At 45.3% G+C, this 21,505-nt stretch overlaps 1 long non-coding RNA gene across 4 annotated transcripts in view; it reads left to right on the top strand.

Annotated features, from left to right (window-relative positions):
• Positions 1 to 21,505, top strand: part of LOC311434028 — a 224,997-nt gene that overhangs the window by 166,157 nt on the left and 37,335 nt on the right. The window contains exons 7-9 of one of the 4 annotated variants that reach the window (XR_014691215.1): positions 4,074 to 4,134; positions 4,801 to 4,975; positions 8,682 to 9,220. The exons of 1 other annotated variant lie outside the window; for it this stretch is intronic. This is a non-coding gene — a long non-coding RNA (uncharacterized lncRNA). Of the gene's footprint in view, positions 1 to 4,073; positions 4,135 to 4,800; positions 4,976 to 8,681; positions 9,221 to 21,505 lie in introns of those variants that run through there. 2 more of the 4 variants (XR_014691214.1, XR_014691216.1) reach the window with 2 other exon arrangements.

Below are 21,505 nucleotides of genomic sequence, written 5' to 3'. Positions count from 1 at the left end.
TACATCTCCAAAACTTTTTCCAGCCTCTGCAGTGAGGGTTTCTTGAGTGAACTCCTCTTCTGGCCTTCCACATCCCTCCTGGTGTTGCAGCAGTGCAACACCCCTGCAGGCTGGGAGCACCTGGGGATAGACAAACCATTGCTGGGGAAGGTTGCTCAGGAAGGCAGCAGTGCCTTTCAGGGAGAAGAAATAAGACATGGGTAGAAAGAAAGGGCTTGCTGAACTGGGCAAGGGTGTTGCGCTTGGGAGGTACAACCAAATGCAGCATTCACATGGGGAGCTAGGTTCAAACTTTCTCTCATCTTCAGGAAGTGTGCTGGCTTACCCTGGCTTGTTTCTCGTTGCTGAAGGATCCTTTGACTTCATCAAATTCGTTTTGACTTCTGTAGAAGGAGCAGAACATCCATGACCTTGTGCTCCATGCACACAGCTGTACTGAGGCAGCGTCAGTGCCTGTGTCTGGGGATCAGGGCTTCTGGGTGCCAGTCACTGCAGGAGAGAGATCGTCCCTTCTGCTGCAAGCAAAACGCTACAGGAAAAAACAGCTGTCGTAGCTGGCAGCTGCTGGTGGACTACATGCAGATTTAATGTGAAGGAAAAGCAGCAAATCTGTTGGCCTCAGTGCATAGCTCACCAGATGCTGGGGCTGTGGCATCCACATCTGACGTCTCACCTCCGGCACAAAGCACTCCTGGTGCCTAGGGCAAGGCAGAAGAGGTGCAGTTGTCAGGGTTGCTGTTCATAGGAAGCATGGTAATCCCAGATGTGATGCTTGAAAATATTTCTACACACAAAACACTTCTGACCTTGTGCCTGCAGATAGAGTTTTGTGCTCTAAGGCATATTTTATGTTAAAGGTGGGTACTTCTAGAGAAAGAATTTGACATGAGTTATAAAGCCATAAACGTAAGAGCTCTTAGACAAAGTACACAAGGCTGTGCTGTCTGCCTGGGTATTCATATCACCATCATCTGTCTTGCCTTGCCAAATTTGTTTGTTGCTTTTTGCTGTCAGTATAGATAAACTGGTGCTAATGTAGTCCACAATATTATTTTTTTTTTACTCTTGTGCTATGGAGTCAAAAGCTCTGCTTAGTTAAATCAGTGCCCACCTAAGTCACTGGCCAGGGCAGCCGTGGAATAAACTGGCTGCCTGTGTGCCTGGGAGTCACGGCTGTCCTGCACCCCTGCCGTGTCAGGCCTGTGAAATTGGAGAGCCAGGCGTGAAATCAGCAGCTGCTACAAGTGTAGTTCATTCTGCTGACAACAACGTACGAAATTAGTGTAGGTGTTTCCTGCAGCCCCGTGTGAGAACCTGCAGACCAGTTTCTTCCATTCTGGTTTAACATTTAGGGTTAGGATTACGCAGAACTGCAGAAGCGCTGCAGCAAGATGTGACCTCATGTCTGGGCTCCTGCACAGCCTCCAAGGAGGGAGGGAAGGGGGAGAAGGCAGGTGACAAAGACAAAACTTGCATATGCCTTCTCTATGTCTCCTCATGGGGGTAAGGCACAGGCCTGGTTAATTGGCCAAACAAGTTGGAAAAAAAAAAATTATCTTTTTTTTTTTTTTTCTTTTAAATATGAAATTTCTTTGCTATGGAAAAATCTTTCATTCAAGCCATTTTGGATTCAACTGAATCGACACAGCTGAGGAACACCCCAAAGAAGTGGAGAGCAATTTCCATTCCCCTACAGAGATGGAGAGGCTGGAGCGTGAGGGAGACATCGCCAGCTGGACCCACGGCTGCACAGCAGCCAAGGCTGCCGTTCAGAGCCACATCTATACTTCTTCAGCTCTGGTTTATTGCTCTTTTAATATTGTCTGTCTCTTCCCCCGTTGTTCCCTCCCAGTTCTGCCATTTCAATCGAGCTGCTGTTTCAAAACCTAGAACAAAAAGGAGATGTAAAAGGTGTTAAAGATGTCAACCGGAGTTATCAACACCCTTCTTTCAGGTGCAGTCCGTCCCTAGGTTGCATGGTAACTTATGAAAGACTTTCCTCCTTCCTGGTTTGGACCACTGATGTATTTTGCCTGTAGCAGAGGCCAGGGCTCCTCTGCACGTGGGCAGGCTGTGCACGGATGTTTGTAGCTGCAGTAGCAGTGGGCTCTGTGGCTGCTGCGGTTTCGGCTCAAAATATGCCTGGTTTGGTAGCTCCCCATTAAGTACGTTTCAAACGAAAATTGTACTGTCAGGAATGGGCATCAGCTCTGACGTATTTTGTATTTGAAATATTTCATCATGGGTGAATTGGGACGAGATTCCTGACAGCTGGTTTTCCTCTATACAGAATTTGCACGTACAGGGACCGCCTGCTCGCCCTGCCCCAGCTGCTGCTGCTACCTTGGCTCCACAGGGGCAGATGGGGTGGGTGCAAGGGAATGCCAGAGGGGAGAGACAGGGGCAGATATGTGTCTGGGTATCATTTTTATGCAACCAGTTATTTCCTCCGCCTCCCCCCCCAGAAAAGGAAAAAAAAGCAGGGGGGTGGAAAGCAGCTTCATGTCAGCCAGAAGACTTTACTAGTCAAATGTAGCCAGCTGTCTGAATGAAGTTTCTCTTGGGAAAGTTCAAGCATTTTATTTTGGACTTTTTAGCAAAACTCTTTTGTTTCTCAATGGCTTTTGTTTGGGGGTTGAACTAATTGCAATTACAAATGTGAAAAAAAGGGTTGAGGATGCGGGAGAATGAAAGCAAATGCTGAGCTGGAAGCCAAGTGAATGTGAGGGGTGGGGATGGGTTGGTGAGAGAGGTAATATTGTAGGTCAGGAGTGATGCACGCTGGGGGGTTTCCTTCAATGTGGTTGTTGTTGTTTTGGCTCTCCCACCAATTGAGAAAATGACTTATATTGCATGACTGTAAACTGTAACAGTCTCAGATCAGAGACGATTTGTACATACATGTATATAGTATTTACCAGAGAATATGACAAAAACTCTGACATTCCTGATTCTGCTAGGCCTTCACCTAACGTCCACTACACAAGATAATGGATGCTTTTTTTCTTGTAGTCTCTTGGAGATTATTTTTCTACCACGTGTCTCAAATATCTGGTGAACTCTGTGATACAGATACAAGATTATGGCTTTTCTAGGCTTATATTTAAACGTTCAGGCTAGGCAAATATTGCATATGATGTGTATATTTTCCCCTCTTAGGCATAGGGAAAGTACTGCTTTTGCCCTTGGTTCATTATGAATGTATGGCAGAGGCACCTGGGAGTTACCGAGGTGGTTACTGCTCAGATCAGTAAGCAGATAAGTGGATCATGTCCTCTTTGCTCTCGTAGTTTTGAAATTGGTTTGCAAAACTCCACTTTCTAATCTGTCGCCTTAATCCAAGCTCATCACTTCATTTCAGACTCGCTCCTGATTCTTTGAATGATCAAGTAAGCTCTTTGTTCCCCGGCTAAAAATATAATCCATTCAACAAAGCTGCAATTAATATTTTCCTGTCACCATGCCCTGTGCTTTATCAAGATTTTAGATCAAATGTGGGCATTCAGATGTGAAGAAGGCACCGCTTCATGATTTTACCCGTTCAGTTTGGTGGTAGTTAGGTAGAAGAAAAAAAAAGTCTCCAAAAAGGGAAAACTTGATAGTGACATAATGTTAGAAAGTCTTTTAATTTGATAATGTGTTTCTTGATGAGGAATCTGAGCTTCTGAAGGCTTTTATTTCTGAGGATGATGAAAATCAGCCCTCTGGGAAATGATTCCTCCGCAGTGTAGCTCTTTAATTTGGCTGTCTGAGCCCTTTAATAATGTTACTGCTTTCTAATTGGAAGTCACTTCAAGGCAGACTGGGTTTTGATTGTGATTGATTTAATACACCCTTATTGTAGCTGGTCTTGAGAAACCTATCTTGACATGGAATAAAGTTATTAATAAGCTCAGCCATATATTCTTGATCCACGGCTGGCACAGAGGTACGGCCTTCATGCTTTAATTCGACCCTGTTGTACCTTGTGGAGATGTATTCTGGGGACTGGGAACTGTCGTGGGGAAACAACAGCAGTTAGTTCTTCTGCAGAGGGAAACAGATTAACTATCTGTCTACCCATTTATCTCCAGATGGGCAAATTCTCCAAAACTTGACATTTGACTCATTGTGGAGCAATTGTAAGGGAAGCTGGTGAGTTTGATGCATTTGTCTTTTATCCTTGCTTGAGCTCTGTCTTCTTGCAGGGCTATGAAGGAACCTGAGCCCTGCAAGGACTCGGTGCAGCTCCCTCCCTGAGATGTTTGCCCCTCCTGGAGGAGAGGGGTGCATGTGAAGGAAAAGGAGAGAGGAGAGGGCACTTTACACCCTGTTGCTCAGAGAGATCCACAGTAAGCACCTCTTTGCCGAGTCCCTCCAGGACTTTTTGCAGTGTTGAATGCCTCTGCTGAATTCCCTGGGACAGCTTCTACCAACAGCAATGAATTTAAGTCTCAATCAGGATAGAAGGAATCAGAATTTCATCTTCTCTGTCTCCAGAAAGCAAGTAGGAGCCATTCAGCTTCCAACTCTTTACCTACTGGAGCACAAAATCTTCCTGCTTATTGTCTCAGTTAAGCTGCAGTTGAATTGTGTTAGTTTTAGTTCATAACTGAAGTCCAAGTGCTGGCTAGGGCCATAACACTTTCCCTCTCGACAAGCTCACTTTTTATAGTTTAAGACCAAGGAATCTTTTCAGCAACCCCATTAATGATCCGAGAGCAGCATATATTAAAATGTCAGTCAGTTTCTTTTAATTATGCCTGTAGCAATCTAGCAGAGCTGTTGGTTTTATTATGAGGATGCTATCACTTTTGACAGATTAAGAAGCTGGTTCTGATGGGACACCCGTTCTGTAAAAGCACAAGAGGAGGGCAGGCTTCTTGGGATAAAACTGGCCCTTAGCCCATTGCGAGTTATTGGTCCTGACCCAAAGGAGGAGTGGGAATTTCCATAAGACCTCCACCGACGTTACCTGAAACGATGTGATGCAATGGTAAGAACTTGTGCTAACCTTTTGTTGTGGGTGATGCACCCTGCAGTGACCAGGACAACCTGTCCCCTTCTGCTTGGGGTGCTCAGGCGTGCTGGCTGCAGGTCCCTCTGGGGCTGGTAGGTGTGGGCCATGCAGGCAGCGCTGCACATCAGGGGGTGCCAGCGGCACCGCAGCAGAACCCCTCTGGATTTGAAAATCTGGGCTCTGTTCCTCTTCCCCAGTAACGACGCGTTGTTTCAGTGATGTAAAATGCAGCCTCACCTCTGAAGTGTGGCGTCGATGAGCTGGCTGCTTTAACATCTTGCTGAAAGCCATTGTGTTTTATTTTCCATGTGAGCTTTACTTTCTCGTGATGTAGGAGAGTGAAAGACTTGTGCAGGGATCCTAGCTCTTACCTACAGAAAGCATTAAGAAATGCATCCTAGTGCACGGGAGCCTTACCACTGACTTCAGCGGGTGTAAGATTCAGCTCTGTGCCTGAGCTCTGACGCACTTGGTGCTGGCAGATGCAGAGATTTCCTTGCGCACATGATGAATTTACATGGCTTGGCTTCACATCACTTGCACTCATTCCTCTGCCAGCTGTCACAGGGCTCACGTGTCGTGCCAGCAGTACCAGCTCTGTGGCACATTTCTCCATTGTCCCTATCACAGGACTCACATCTGTCTGCCTTCCTTTTTCAGAGGCTCTTGTCTCATTTGCAGTGGCAGAAAATGAAAAATATAGAGCGCTGAGTCACCAGGTAATGATAACAAAATGTCATTTGTGCCCGACCAAATTAATTCTGTGTTGCCTATAGCATGATGAGTGACTTTCAGTCCAATGGTCTGCCAAGGACAGCAAAAGTTCTGCATGCTGATGCTGTCCCTCTCACATCCCCTCACTAAATTCCCCTAAAGCATGTCCTGCTGCATCACCTTACAGCCTGTGTGCCCAAGGTAGCTGTAACCAGCTAGCATGGGAGCTGTGACAAAGCTCACCAGAGCTGGCTGCTGTGGTATTTGCTCAGCCCTGATGGGTCCTGCAGCCTCTGCCACATCTCTCTTGCCCTCCTCTGCCTGGGGATCCTTCTAGGTGGGTGCAGCAGAGTGATAGAAAGATTATCAGCACTCAAATTCTATTGTTATTTTTTTTTTTTGGTGAAAGCAGTGGCTGGCTTCACATGCTTACCACCAGCCCGGTGCAGATGCAGTGTCTCAAAACACCAATTTCTGTGTCCTGGGTGGGAGGATCAGCTTTAGCCCAGCTACCAGTCCCCGAGCCCCTGGCAGCAAGTAATCAGATGAGTCATGATGGAAAGACAATTTACAGCTGGAGGGCCAGGAGGACACAGGAGCAAACCGTCCTATATTTGCAGAGCTTAAGCAGAGGGTTAATGCACGGGGCTGCTGCTGGCAGATTGTGCCCAAGTGCAGGAAATGCAGGGCAGGTGTAGTTGATGAGATCTGTTAAAATGAAGGGTGAAGGAACCTGATGCCTTACAGCATGGGAGCTCACTGAAGATGCAGTCACAGTGTGGCATGAGGGCTTTGCCTCACGTGGCCTCAGAGTAGCAGCCCCAGTGCAGGGGTTTCTGTGCCAGGTCCCAAAGAAAAGGCATCCAGGGGCACGGGCATGGCTCAGGCCTGCTGGGCAGATGTGCTGGCTGTTCTGGATCCCCCACAGATCCTGCTGTGGTGATCAAACACGTGCCAAATGCTCATGGATTTTGCTGCAGATTTGGGTAAGGATGGGCTCCCCCTTGTATGGGGCAAAAGGCTGGTGGATTTGCTTCTGTTGTGTTTCTGGTGGAGCTCTCTGTGGGTGTGGGCACAGCTCAGCTCTCATGCCAGGGAGGCTGGGTGTGCTGTGCTCCTGCTCGGCTGGCGTCTGGCCTCATTCATGGGCCCTTACTTGAGGACTGATGGCATGCAGCCAGATTGACCTGGGGCTTGTGCTTCCTCCCTCGTGCACTGTGCCGCTTTGCTTGGTCTCCTCCTTGCCATGTGCATGTGCTGGTGGTATCCTGGGACATCTTTCCTAAATGCTGGTTGTCTCTCCAATACCCCAATACCTTTCCCTTGCCAAGAGGTGAATTCTGAGCCCAGCAGCAGGGCAGGACAGGCAGCTGGGTGGGCACTGTGACAGCCCCCAACACCTCAGGAGGCAGGTGGGATGTGGAGAGCTTCTAGGGGTGCTTTGCAGTGAAGCCGAGGGTGAAACAGCTGGGGTGCTGCTGGTTCTGGTGCCTTCTTCATCCATTTTGTGGGTCTCTGTTGCTCTTGTTTAGCTGATTAACTTGGAAAGTCTCCTCTAGATATGGGATGTGGCCTTATAAAAGAGCTTGCCATGGTCAGAAGCAAGCTGTAACTGCTCCAACACTTCAGTGGCTCAGGTGCCAGGGAGCTATCTAGAGGGCTTGCTTTTTCCATCTGTGCTGGGAAACCAGGCTGGCATTTGTGGCTCATGCATACATAAAAATGGGCATGTAGGTAGGTATTCATACAGAGGAAAAACGTGTTATCTAGTAGCTTCTGCAAGAGGTCTGACTGCCAGAATGTTCACAGGAACTGGCAGAGGTCTGTCAGACTGAAATGAGGAGCTTGTTATTTGTGAGGATTTAGTCACAATATTGATTGGAAGTCATAAGGAATTGTAGGAGTCCTAGAGAAACAGGCTGCCTAAGTGGGTTTGCCTGGCCTTCCTCCCAGCATTGGGTTTTGCATGTGTGAAATGCTTGTGGCAGCCTGCTGTCTGCTTCTGCTCAGCATACGGATGGCTTCTTTGCTCTAGAAGATGCTGTTTTCTAGTGGAGGATAAAAGGATTTCTGTGATGTCTGGCTTACCTGCACTTTAAGAAGCATTTGGGAGGGAATGAAACCAAAGGAGGGGGATTACAGCTTTGTTTTCCTTGCCAGTGAGCTGACAGCAGTTTGTTCCTCTCGTGCTTGCCTGACTCATGAAACAATTTTCTAAATCTAGCAGGAGTACCTTTATGTTGTACTTCTGCCAGCAACAAAAAGAAAATCTCCAGCTTCTCCTAGTTAAACAAGGAGTCAAAATCTGTCTGCTTTTCCAGGCTCTAATGTCTTTTGCTGGAGACACCCTTCCTATGCCGGGCTATGCTGTGCAAACACTTGAGACACTTCAGCTTTGGGAACATCCCTTGAACCCAGAAGCCTTTAAGAATGTAAAATCCCTGAAGGTCTTTCGGTCAAACCATTTTTTTTATTATTATTATTATTTTTTTTTTGTCCAGGCTTACTTTGCAGTTGTGGGCTGTGATGTTCAGTGTGTCTGTGCCCTGGATTGCCCAGTGCTGGGGGGAGGTTTTCTACATGAATTGCTCTGTATAAATAAACCCGTGACAACAGTGAAGAAAAATGCAGACTTTTGCTGTAAAAGTGCATCATCTAGTTCTTATTCTTCAAGAATTCTTCCACCAAATCATCACAAATCACTGCTGCTTCCTCATTGCTGTGTTGCCTGACAGCAATATTTTTGTATATAGAGACAAACAGAAGATGAATAGAGAAAAAAGCAATAACTATACAGGATCCTAAAAGCCTGTTGGGCAATTGCCCTCTGGAAAGAAGAGCTTCGCAGCATGTGCATGGGAATTTTAACTCTTGGCTACCATTTACAATAACTTGATAATTTTGTTTTCCTATATTTTTTTCTGGCCTGGCTCTAGGATGCTGATGATCTGCTTTTGTCCCCTCGCAGCGTACATCAGCGCAAGCTGCTTCATCTTCCTGAGGTGCCCTAGAACAGGAGGAGAAAGCTGAGGATGGAAATTGAAGCTATGTCAGTGTGTTTTCTGGGCTTGATGTGGAGCAGCATCCTTGTGCAAAGTGAGACTTCCAGCACACAAAGGGTCTCTCTGTGACTGCGGGCTGGGTGAGGGGGAGGTGGCATCAGCTGAGCTACCCTCATCCAGCAGCACATAACCAGAGCAGTAAGATGGGGATTTGGTATTACCTGCAGTTGTCTGTGCACATAGCACGCAGATGTCTTTCACTGCTGAGGGTCTGGAACTTCTTCATGGGCGCTTGGCAGGAGGTGTTGGTGCCTTGCCTCAGCTCAGCATTCTTCATTAGCCCTGTCTCAGCACCCAGAGGATGCTATTGCAGTGCATGGCTGTTCTGTTTAGGCTGCTGCAAGATTTACTAGCTCTCCAGCTGCTGTTAATAATGATGTATTTGTCATGTGCTGTTTAATTAGTATGGAGCATGAATCACAATAAAGGAGAGGAAGAGAGCTGAGGTAAATGTCAGTTGATACACCAACAATGTGGCTGCGGACAAAATGCCTCTGTACGCTGGCCACACAATACTGAGATCCCTATTACAACATGTGGCTGAATAAGCATGGGGGCAGTGAAGATGCACTGATGCTGCCTCTTCCCTGCAGGCATGAAGACCTTGCAGGGACAGCTTTTTTTCTCCAGACTTAGCACCTGCATGGCATTCAATACCTGTTATCGCAGAAGAGCAAATAAAGAGCACACTGCCTGTCTTGCAGAAGCCAAGGGCAAAGCCTGCCGTCATCTTCACTGATGTGCTTTGGCAGTGTTTGACACTGGCCGGATTAGCTTGTTTAATTTGCTGGCTGTGTGGCTTTCCAAGTGATAAGTGCAATGAAATGACCAGGGTTTGGTTAGTGCTGATGTGCTTGTTATTCTTAAACATTTCTTTGGGATACAGCTGCTCTGAGGGTTTCAGACCAAACCTGTGTGAGCCGCTGGGCTTGCTGCCGGCCACATACATGGTAAGAGAAGGTCTTCCCTGCTGCTGTTTGGCTAAAGATGAGCAAATGTCATATCTCTACACTTCAAAGAGGTTGGGATTAACAGAGTGCCCTAATGCCATGTGGCAAACTGGTGCTGGCTGTCTCCTGGATGCCAGGTGGACACACGGATGTGAGGTTTGTTTGCTCTCCCCTGGCAGTATGAGCAAGCTGGGGAGGGACTTGAGTTGCCAGGAGCCTTTAGGTTGGGCTGAATTCAAGTGCCACTACTCTTCATTTTATGCCCTACAGGACCTAATCTGTGAACAGCTTTGCCAGCTGTTTGGGACTGGTCCTGCAGCCGTGAAGGCACCTGCTTGTGGAGTGAATTCATCCTTGGATCATTAGCTGGGATGAACCCTGAGGTTGTAGGTGATCATCATTGGGGTTTTGGCCATGGATCCTGTGCCAGCTGCTTCCTTTGTGGCATGTTTTGGGGACCTGCCCTCGCTCCTAACCCAATGCAGGATGACCCAGCTGCCCTCTGACAGAGGAACCAGGATTTTATGGGATGTCTATTCCTGTTGTGCCATATTGTATATCCACATGGTAACAGGGAAGACTGGTGTCTGGCTGTGGAGGAGCTGGGCAGGATGCCTGGTGCCCTAGAAAAGGGGCAGAGGCAGTACCCTGGCCCCTCAGCAAGCTGGCCCTGCTCCACAGGTGGTATGAGGCTGGTCCTGCACCTGCTGAAGGTGGCTGGAGTCTGGGTGCTGACTCTTGTGGGATGGGTGCAGGCAGCAGGAGGCTGCTGAGCTGGGGGACAGGGAGCTGGTGGGGACGGGTGAAGGTGAGGAGGCAGGGTGCAGATGGAGATAGCCAGGCACCCACAAGTGATGTTGACTTCTGCTAAGGGACAGCCTGCTAAGGAAAACCTTCTTTTCCATGGCAGGAGGAAGAGACTTGCAGTCATTGTGCTGTCCTCCCTAGGACAGCAGCTTTGGTCTGCCGGTTATTTTCTGTGCAGGCACTTAGAGCAGTGGGGATGTCCTGCAGATCAACCTCTGACTTGTGAATGTGTGTGAAGCTCTGCACTTTAAAGCAAGCTATAAAATGGACCAACAGTGGAGGCCCTTGCCAAAACAGTAGGCCTGCTATGGGAGAAAACCCTCAGCTCAGCAGCTGAGGGTGGAATGGCTGTTGATCTTTGTGCTGGGATGTGTCAAATTGACACTTAAAAAAAAAAAAAAAACTTATCCAGAAAATGTTCTGATAAGAGCTGTGCTGATGAAATTCAGTGGCATCAATGAGTGTGCTGTCTGCTCAACTGTTTTGCTTGCTTATGAAAGCCTTGGTGTTTGCTCAGAGGTTGGATTTGCATACAAAGAAAGAGTAATGACACTGCTGTGTGTTTTAAAGGGCATTAGGAAGTGTTGCCTTTTAAAATGATACACAAATACTTGCCCATATGAGTAAAAGTAAACTAGCAATATTTCAGAAAGGAGTCAGTCTGGGTAAGTGAGACCTAAATGTTTTTCAGTGTCTGCCTGTGCTGATCTTCTCTGCTAATTAGTGCACTGTTTTACTTATGGTGCGTTAATAAATTGATGGAGGCTTGAACCTATCTTTTCTGAGGGTCAATAAAAATTGACTCTCAGAACAGATAGGCACAAATACTGTGCTTGTGTCAGCCTTAACTCGTTTAGTATGGCTTGGGACCTTAAGCTTATACTGGTGAAAACTGAGACAGGAAGGGTGTTGGAGAGCCTGTGTTAATTCTGTGTGCTACTCAGTGAGCCTTGACTACAGCCTTTCCTTCAACTGGGTGCTCTGAGGTTTCATCTCTCAGGTGTCTCTGCCACCATGCCACCTCTTTTCCCAAAGCATGTTGGAAAGTAATTTACTTGGAGGCATCTGCTTTCTGTCAAATCTGGCTGAAATCTGCCAGTGTGGAGGGTAGGTGAAAAGGAACATAAAACGTGTTGCCTATAGGCACTTGAAGTACAACTGCATAGCTCTTGTCTTACAGAGCCAGGTAGGAATATGTACGAAGGAAGGTAGCGCTGCCAACCCCAGTGAAGTCGCTGTGCACCTTGATCCCCTATGGATGTGTGGAAATCTGCCCTGATTCAGGTAATCATGACAAAACAGCAGTGTTTTCAAAGGAATGGCACTATGTGGCCATTTTCCTCCTTTTGGGACCTCATGTACTGATTGCTGAGCCCACCCTGCTGAACGTGGCTTTGGGTTTTGCCTTCTTGATGCAGTGCCTGATGCTTTGAGGCTGTATTCTCTATAGGTGGTGGTGGGGGGTAAGTGCTGAACCCAGCCTGGGAAGTTCAAATGCTGTAGCACACTGCAAAGCACTTGAAAAATGACATCACATGCAAAACAGCTGCCAAACTGGGGAAGTTTGCTTTTGGCAGGCAGAGAGGGCGACGAGACAAAGCACAGAAATGAGCTTTTAAAGAAATTTCTAAACAGGACTGGCTAGGCAGCCAGTTCTGCAGGAGGAGTTAGCCGTGTGGTTGGATGCCAGGGAGGATCCTCGCGTATTCTTGTACTTGGAATATTAAGTAATCTAATTTTAGGATGAAGTTATTTGCTTCTCTGCATCACATTCTCTTCAGGTCCTTTTAATGTTACTGGTGGTGGGAAAAGAAAGAAGCTCCACCACAAGTTCTTCATCTGGACTGCATGGTCTCTTCCACAAGGGTAGGCAGGCACTATCTCGCTTGCTGATCTGTGCCTGTGCAGTGACGTCCTGAAGGATGTCATCGTGTGCTGTTCACAGCTACTGCTGGGCTGCCAAATCTGATACACGAGGACACCAGTGAGGGCAAAAGTTACCAGTGTGTGGGGACTTGCAGCCTCCTTTTGCCTCCATTTTTCCTGTCAGCACTCAAATCAAGCCTGAGGAAGTGCCTTTCTCCGAAAAGTTTTCTATTATGTATTCTGTATTTCTCATGCTTTATCTCTCACGTGGAAGAAGTATAGTGGTTTTTTTGTTTATTTTTTTTTTTAAGCTTTCTTTCTAAGCCTCTCTGGTATCAATCCAGGCACAAAGGAAAATCTTACAGAGAAAAGAAATGGACAGAGTGGGAACTGTGTAACTGCTATGCATGTGGCGGTGACACAGACCCCCTGTTTTACTCTGCACTCTGTGGCTGGTGGGCTTCATGATCATGTTCAGTGGTGGCATGTTTCTTGTTTGGCAATTGTCATCTTGATGGTCTTTTCTTATGCACTTGCAGTTAATTATTATTTATATATACCACATGTACACTATGTAATGTAGTAATACCAAGGATATGGCTAAATATTTGTATCCTGTTATTTTCATCACCCATCTCCATCCAGTTCTTCCACCTCACTATTTTTTCCCTCTGTGTAAGCGATTTGGAGCAGGGAGCACATGTGCTTTTTGTGTTTCAGGAGCCACCTAACATTAGTGGAGGCTGAAAAAATGAGGAATGCCAAGTTGTATGTAACAAGGATCACCAAGGCCCTGAGGATGACAGATGCATTTGGCCTCAGCCTCCCCTCCTTCTGTGGGAGCAGCAATTTGTGTCAGGGCTTTCAGCAGCTCCACGGTAGTTTTGTGTGAAGGAGAAGAGCCTCTTCTGGCTGCTGCAGGTGTGATGCATCATTTAGGAGAAATGAACTTTCTTAGGGCAGCACAGATTCCATTTCTCAAAACAATAAGTTGGTTTGGGTTTGCGGTGATGAAGTGAAGGTAACCAGCCTCTGGCATCCAGAAAAAGCTGAGTTCAGAGACGTGGCTTGAAGCCAGAGATCGTCACAGAAGGCCTTGTAAGATCACAGAGGCTGACGTGTCTGTTCTGATTTCTGAGCTCATCTCTGATACCCTTGAGCTGTGGCACAACACAGAGCCTTTCCCTATTAATTTTTCACTGGTCACAAAGGCATTATTTATGAATTTTTATGTGGCATAAATAAAACTGTGTTGATGCAAAACACAACAAATCCAAGATGAAAAGACAAGAGAGGACAGCCACGTGGAGGGAGAATGAGGCCAGTGAAGAGACACTTCTCTAGGTAAATTTGTAAATAAACTCCAGTGAAAATGGAGGTGTCAGCCATGTGAGGAGCCATTAATGGGCTGAGGCATTAACAACTGAGTCTGGACACTGAGTCTGTAAGGATGTTGTGCTGGTGGTTTACTGGAGCTGACTGCCAGATCTGCCCTCAAGAGCAGGCCTTGTAAAAATGAAACAACCCCACCCACCCTCGAGCTGGAAAATATCAAAACCAAACAAAAAGCTTTCTTTGTCATCAATAATACACTCCTTTCTCTATTGTCTCTTGTGTGGCCGTGCCAAGAGCTGCTCCCTGACTCATGCCTGTCCTCTGGGGAATGGCGTACGTGAAGGCATGATATGGGACAAAGTCACCGTGAGGAGGCATGTCCTGGTGGTGCTGTGACAGGTAGGTGGTGCTATGACCTCTGATCTTCCACGTTGGCCACAGCTTGTCATTCAGCATTAGAGGCCACCTCCAGTTTCTCCTTGACTACAGGGAGCTCACTCTAGGAAGAGTTTGGCCATAAATCCCTCTGGGGTGTTCTAGTGCCTGTGGATGTGTTCAAGGAGTTGGACAGGGATATATATTACTATGGGAAAAGACACAAGGCCAAATCTATAGTACAGTTGGGCATCCCAGTAGAGTTTCCCAAATTCAAATGACCATCCTCCAATTCAGCACATTTCCTTTAGCGTTTGATCATAGACGTGGTAAGTGAGAGGAGTTGTATTTATAGAAGTTATCCCACTGTCTTTGATGCTTATAGTCCTTAGTGAGAGGCTTTGCACTCTTTATCCAGAGTGCATAGCTGACCCTGCCTCATGAGGCAAGAGAGGGATCTGGAGCTTCTGCTCCTTTTAATGGTCAATGGCCTCAGGAGAGGGGTCTGGCATCCTTGTAAAACACTGTAGAAGGGGGTGGCTCAGCCACCAAGACCCCAAAGTCTCCTTGCATGTGGGTGGCAGGGGATGGTGAGCAGGAGGGCATGGTGATAAGGAAAACCTGTACCCTTTCTCCTCAAGGCAGTGGTAATAAGAGAGAGCTTGCCTCAGGAGCCTGCCTTCAGCTTGGCACCTGAAAGAGCCTTCACTTTCTGACACCTTCTGAGTAGCACTGCCTTTTTTAAAAAAAAAAAAGAAAAAAAAATAGTTTGAAACAGTTTATAGTCTGCATAAGAGAGAAACAAGGAAAATAATGTGAATTTAAGGGCTATAACATTTCAGATGTCTATGGGTTTATGAATTTATTTGTGAAAGCACCCATCCTACAGTGAGTCAAAGACCATCCTTCCTTCCTCAACACTTTCTCACAGGATAACAGAATTAATTCACTGGGAGTTGTCTTGGGGATAGCTGTGCCTGAAGTAAATCCTCTTGTAAGGACTACTTAAGCAATTCTCCACTCTCCTTCTCAAAAAAAAAAAAAAAAAAAAAAACACAAACAACAAGAAAAAAAGCCAACAAAACATGTCCCCCATCGTACTTTGTCTCCTTACAGAGCAACAGGAGGGAAGGATATATCTCCAGCAAACTTTGGAAATGGTGAAAGCCTATGGAAGGGGTGCACTCATGTTGCTTCTGCAGTGTACTCCAGTGACAGCCTTCTAAATGTGTGACCAGTCTCGAAGACAGCAGTTTGCATTTTTATGGCATTGCCATCATATTTAAAAATAATAGTGTAAAATTGTGCATTGAGCTTAAGAGCTTGGGCTTATTTCTTTGTATATAGTTTTTTGCTTTTTATGATTTCATGGATCATATAGCAAATTTAGTTTGATGGCCTAGTAAATATAAGTAGGCCTATAAGAATTATGCTATTTGGCTGTGTTGCATATATTTCAGAGGGACTTTGAAAAGCAGTCTGCTTCATCCTAATGCGGTTCCTGATGATGTCAATAGCAGAAGCCCCCTGGATTTTGGCAGCAGAGGGGAAGGGGCACTTCAGTGCTTTTGAAAATCCTGTCCCTAGAGCTTTTATAGAGGGTAATTATCCACAAATATTCTTGAACTAATGCTTTTTGAAATGTTTGTACCACAGCTATGTTGCAGCTCATTTGCAGGAACTTGCAGCATCTTGCTCCCATGATCCTGACATTCTTCTTACGTGTAGTATATATATTTTTCTTTTTTTTTTCCTATCCCAGTCTAAAGCCTTATCTTATACTTTCTTTCTCAAGTCAAGCACAGTTTTCCTCACCCCATACAGCAGCCATACTGGTCTGGTGACTTTTTCTTTCATATTTGTTCTGATGATTTCATTGAAGACTTGGATAGCTGACACCTTATGCATGGCACTGCCTTGCCAGGTATTGCACAACAAATGCAAATACAGCTCAGAGGTCAAGGCTGAAACCAAGTTCCAAGGGCTTAAATCAATAGATGCTGGGAGGTAGGTGCCATGCATCATAACTTTCTGGAATCCTTTATTTCTGCTTATGAACTTCTTCACAGTAATGGTAGAAATCATTTTAGAGATTTTCTCTCCCTTCCCAAACTAGGCTAGTACCATTCTAGGCACAGCATTGGAGACCTGGGCAACAGATTTTAAAAGGAAGCAGGTGGAGTTTGGGGGGATATTTCTGAGCTAATACAAAAGTTTCTTTTATTTTCATCCTGCAGAAATGTTTGCACCAGCCTTAAAAGGACTCTTTTTCCTTGTTCCCAGTCTGCATGTGGAAAAGTAGCCTGATTTTTGTGTTGGCAGTTTGAACCGCACAATGTGGATGGCAGAGCCTCTCTACCCTGAGCAGCCAGCTCACTGCTCCAAGCAGGTCACAGCTGTTCTGTGTGCCAGGAGGGAGCAGAGCTGTGGAGGTGACCTGATGTTGGGCTGGTGCAGAACCAGCTGCATGGTGTTTGTCATGTGCCTGAGATAAGACTACCCTCAATCCAGGCTGTGTTCTCGGGGGTGAAATCCAAGTGCTACCCTGCCTGAGAGGGGGCACCCTTTAGGAACTCATGGATGGACAGTCCTGTGGTGCTGCACTGCTACCTGCTCTGTACTCTTGTGTGAGCCTGAAGTTTTTTGCTTCCAGGCCAAACCTGATCATCTAGCCCAGAACTTGGTTCCTGACAAACAAAAGAGGCTCTTCAGGGAGAACAAGAGTTTGGCTGCTGTTTGTGTTTGCACCCCTTGTACTTCCTCAATGTTCACTGCTGTTGGGTTAGACATATTGATCTACTGATCCCCATCAGGTCCTAGTACTGTTTTCTCAGCTCTGTGAACCAAGCCTCAGAATATGGGGCAGTGCAGGCATCTTCCTGCACGTGCCTTGAGCATCTGGCCTTAAGCTCTCAGTACAGAAGCCAGAGCCGTGTATTTGCATTCAGAGCGTGCACCTTGTTCATGTTAAGTACATACAGCTGGTGAGATCTGTGTTATCAGTCCACTTCTTTCTCCCATGGTAAATTGCTGACAAGTCCTTCTGCTGGTCTTTCAAGAGAGAGAGAAGAGATTAAAGTCCAAGTATTTTAAAATAACAAAATACTGGAAAATGAGAGGCGTCAGCACTATTCCAGAACACAGATCACAGATTCAACTGATATTAAGGGGTGTGATGTACTAGTGTTCTTGCTTTCTGTCTCTGGTCTGGGAGGTGACAAGGGGTGAGAAGAGTGGTGTTTGTAAACATTTTTGAAGAGGTGGCTGACATAACTCCTGCTGTTTTATTTCTCCCAGGTGATGAGTGAAACCACTTACAAATATTTGTTTCTTCTACCACATTCTCACCTTCTGCACGTGTTTATGGGGCTCTCTCCTGTCTTACAGAGAACCTTCTCAAGCCATCTAGGGGCTGTGGCAACACACCACACTCAGAGCTTGAGGCAGCCACCTTACAATGCTTGAAATGCTGGTTAAGGTATTTGTGGGAGCACAGGGGTGCAGTTCAGCATTCAGGACAGAGTTTTACGTGAACAAACAATGTGTACAAAGAAGCATTTGCTCATGATTTGAGTCCTGGTTGATCCTCATGAACACAGGTCTTGAGCACCTGTTCTGTGCTTCTGTTCTGAAGGGGCAGACTTTGGGCACGTAACTCAAGCTCGAGCAGAGACTCATCTGTGACTTGGGCTGCAGTAAGGACTCTCTGGAGTTCAAACAGTAGGTCAGCCTGCGTGTGCAGATACAGCCTTTTTCTAGTCAAATCAGCGGGTTAGAAATGCTTTTTGTCATTGTTGGATATTTGTTTCCTTAGTTTTTCTTATGCCTCAGGTCTTATTAAAAGGACTCTTTGAGGCAATTTTTGTCTGGTTTTGGATCACTGCTATAAAACTTTCTTTACACAGTGGGGCTGAGGAAATCCATGGGATCCATAATGTGGATTATATATAAATGTGATGGAGGCCCTGCTGTGCACATATGGATAGATGTGTAGCAAAGACCAATCAGAAGGTCCAAAAGCTAATAATTGAAATGAATAACCCAGTAAATGTTATCCTTCCCTGGCTGAGAACAATCAGCAAGCCCAACATCCAAAGGAGGCCTGCAGCACAGCTGTGGCTTAGCTATAGGTATCCTGAGACTCATCTTCCTTTGGAGAATTATTATTATTTTGGAAACTGACAGCCTTCCTGTGACAACTAACCCTACGGGGTGTCTGTTTGGGGTCTCACATCCTGAATGACAACCATCTAACAGGTCCTGCTCAGAATGGAATGGAGAAGAGTTTATCATCAGTATTCTTCAGCAAGTTGTTTTCTGCTTGTCATGGTTTTGGCTGGGTTAGAGCTAGTTTTCTTTATGGAGGCTTGTATGATGTTGTGTTTTGGAGTTTTGATGAAAACAGTGGTGATAACACACCAGTGTTTTAACTGTTGCTGAGCAGTTCTTGTACAGTCGAGGACTTCTCTGCTTCTCATGATGCCCTTCCAAAGAGGAGGGTGAGTGCACAAGAAGCTGGACACAGCCAGGGCAGCTGACCCCAACTTACTAAAGGGGTATATGTGTATAATACCTTGTGACAACCTGCTCATCAGTAAAAGGCGGGGTAAAGCAGGAGGAAGGGGGGATGTTTGGAGTAATGGCATTTGTCTTCCCAAAAAAACGTCATGCATGATGAGTCCTGCTTTCCTGGAAATGGCTGAATATCTGCCTGCTGGTGGGAAGTAGCAAATGAATGCATGATGTATGATGGCAGCAAATAAATTCCTTGTTTTGCTTTGCTTGTGTGTAGAGCTTTTGCTTTACCCAGTGAACTGTCTCTATCTCAATCAATGAGTTCTTGCTCTTACCTTTCCAATTCTCTTCCCCATCTTGCTGTGAGGAGCAAGTGAGTGGCTGTGTGGTACTTAACTGCCTGACAGGGTTAAACCATAACACTACTGAATGGTGAGCTGCTGTTGCTGGTCAAGTGGTGAGAGAGGAAATAAGCTAAGGAAAGAAGCAATGGAGAAAAGGAGAGGAAAAAGACTTACAAAACATCTACTAAAACCAGATTACAAAACCAGCTGTTCTGCATCTTGGAATACACCTCCACTGGAAACAATGATGTGTGATCCTTACTACTTCTGCTACATGGTAGGGTTATGCGTGTCAGAATATATGGCTACTTAACCTTTGCGCCTGTTTGAAGATGGGGAACTTAGAAACACTACAAATAATCTTTTACTTGATAAAGGAAAAGTTAGATGTGGGATTTTTTCCCCTGAATCTCAAGATACTGGTAAAAGTTGACACAAAGTATTACTGAACAAAATACTAATTTGGTGGTAGAAGATACAACACAACGTTATCATACTGAGTATTCCAAAATATCATACAAGGCAAACTAACAGACACCACTTTCAGGAATATTAAGGAAGAGATGCAACGAGAAGGGTAAATAGAAACAAATTGTGTAGGATTTCCCAGTCTGGAAACCGGAGTCATCACTTGCTAATGGTCCATAGAGTTGGCTGAGCTTCTAGGGTTGGCTTAACTCCTTGTCCCCAGCTGCTGTACTACATTCAAAACAGATTAAAAAGGCATTAATGATGTTCCTTGTGTTATTCTCCATATAAACAATGGCTTTTCCAGTTTGCTAGTGAGAAGCTGCAGATGATACAGAGTGGTAGAGGGGCAAGTGATGGAGCTCTGGAGAAAGGTAATCCTCTTTTGCAGAGGACTCAAACTTCTAAATCAGGTTTTGTTGCGGGTTGTGGGAGTTGGAAAGCTCCAATTTGGAATGAGATTTCATAACTTTTTACATTTCCCACACAGCAGGGTGGAGGTGAAGACCCACAGCTCCATTTCTTCATTATTGTGCCTGGTTTCTATTACAACTTTGTTGAAATCTAGCTATCTACCCAAAACATTTTGATTAGGAAAACTCCAAGGGAAATAGGGAAATTCCAGTTCAACTTTTTTTTTTTTTTTTTCCCTGAGTAGCACTAGTAAATTATGCTGAGGATTTTTGAGCTACACTGAACAGTGTGAATTGCTTTCCTGGTGTGCCCCAAATCAAATAGCATGTTTTGCAGCCATTTGTAAAGTGATGAACACAGGGTGGAAGGAAATGCAGACAAACCTTAGAGAATTAATAAAGGTATCATGGAAAGTAGCAACCCTTAAAAGTTGTGACTAAATCAACACAATCTCCCAAGTGATAAAGTGGCAAAAAGTCTAATGGGGCTCTTAAGTGCATAAACAGGGATGTTAAAGACTGGAGAGGGGTGAGTTAATGATTCTTTTAGACACAACAGTGGAAGTCAGTCCAGTTTTGTTCTCCTCATTTAAATCAAATTTGCAGAAAAGGTTGGGCAGAAAAATGCCTATGAAATTATTCTTGTGTTTGGAGAAAATGCCATCCGAGGAGACTTCAAGAACTTGGCCCACTTCCCTCACCAAAATTCAGCTTGCAAGATATCTTAGTTATAACCCAATAATCACAGACTATAGCAGGTACTAAAGGGCTATTGAATTTAGTGGAAAAAATACTATAACAGGAAAAATTGACAAAGCTGAGGCCATTTAAACTGAAAGTGAAGTAAATGTTTTCACTGAGCTGTGTTGATCAGTCACCAGAGAAAAGTGCTAATGGCAGAAGCAGGTTCTCATTTCTGGATGTCTTAAGACAGGCTGTCTTTTAGGGAAAAAATATAGACCAATCTAGGCAGGTGTAAATTAGTGTGTTTAGTAGAATAAATACCTGAATCTGACACGACTGTGATGGGTTACAAGGTAGTGTAAATGATAAGATGGTTTCATTAATCTTAAATTGTAAGAATTGTGAGATGGGATCATGATGAGTAGAGGAACTGTCTGAGGCAATATTCCACTAAGATTACTTTTCATGACAATATCTGACAGCCATCACACTGGAAAGTAAAATAGTAGAAAAATAATACATATTTTTTTTCCTATGAGCAGAGATCAGGGAACACTTTCCTAAGGATTTCCTGACTTAAGAGTCCTGTTTCTTTTGAAGGCTGGTAAAAGGTGGGTCTTCAAATTTTTCCCTGCCTTGGGAATGAGATGTGGGTGGTGGAGGGGATGCAGCATTGTCCCTGTCATACAGATCTTGACATTGCACAGTGCTGAGCAGTCTCATTTCAGTGTCACAACAGGAAGTGGCCACTTTTAAGGCAATGGAAACCTGCTTTATTGTGTAGCCTCTATAGGCTACACAGGCTATAGACTACTAGGCGTGTTTTTGAAAGTAAGCCTTCTTGCTCTGATCATTGCTCGTTAAACAGCAAGCAGTGAGACCAATCGAAGTTCGCCAGTAATAAGTGATGGAGATTTAGCCACAGTGACCTTGAAACTCACAAATAAGCTGTCACAGAAAGTCAGGAAAAGTG

Source organism: Aythya ferina, assembly GCF_964211825.1.
Source record: "Aythya ferina genome assembly, chromosome: 3".
Classification (NCBI taxonomy): domain Eukaryota; kingdom Metazoa; phylum Chordata; class Aves; order Anseriformes; family Anatidae; genus Aythya; species Aythya ferina.
This window is presented reverse-complemented; position numbering and strand designations above follow the sequence as displayed.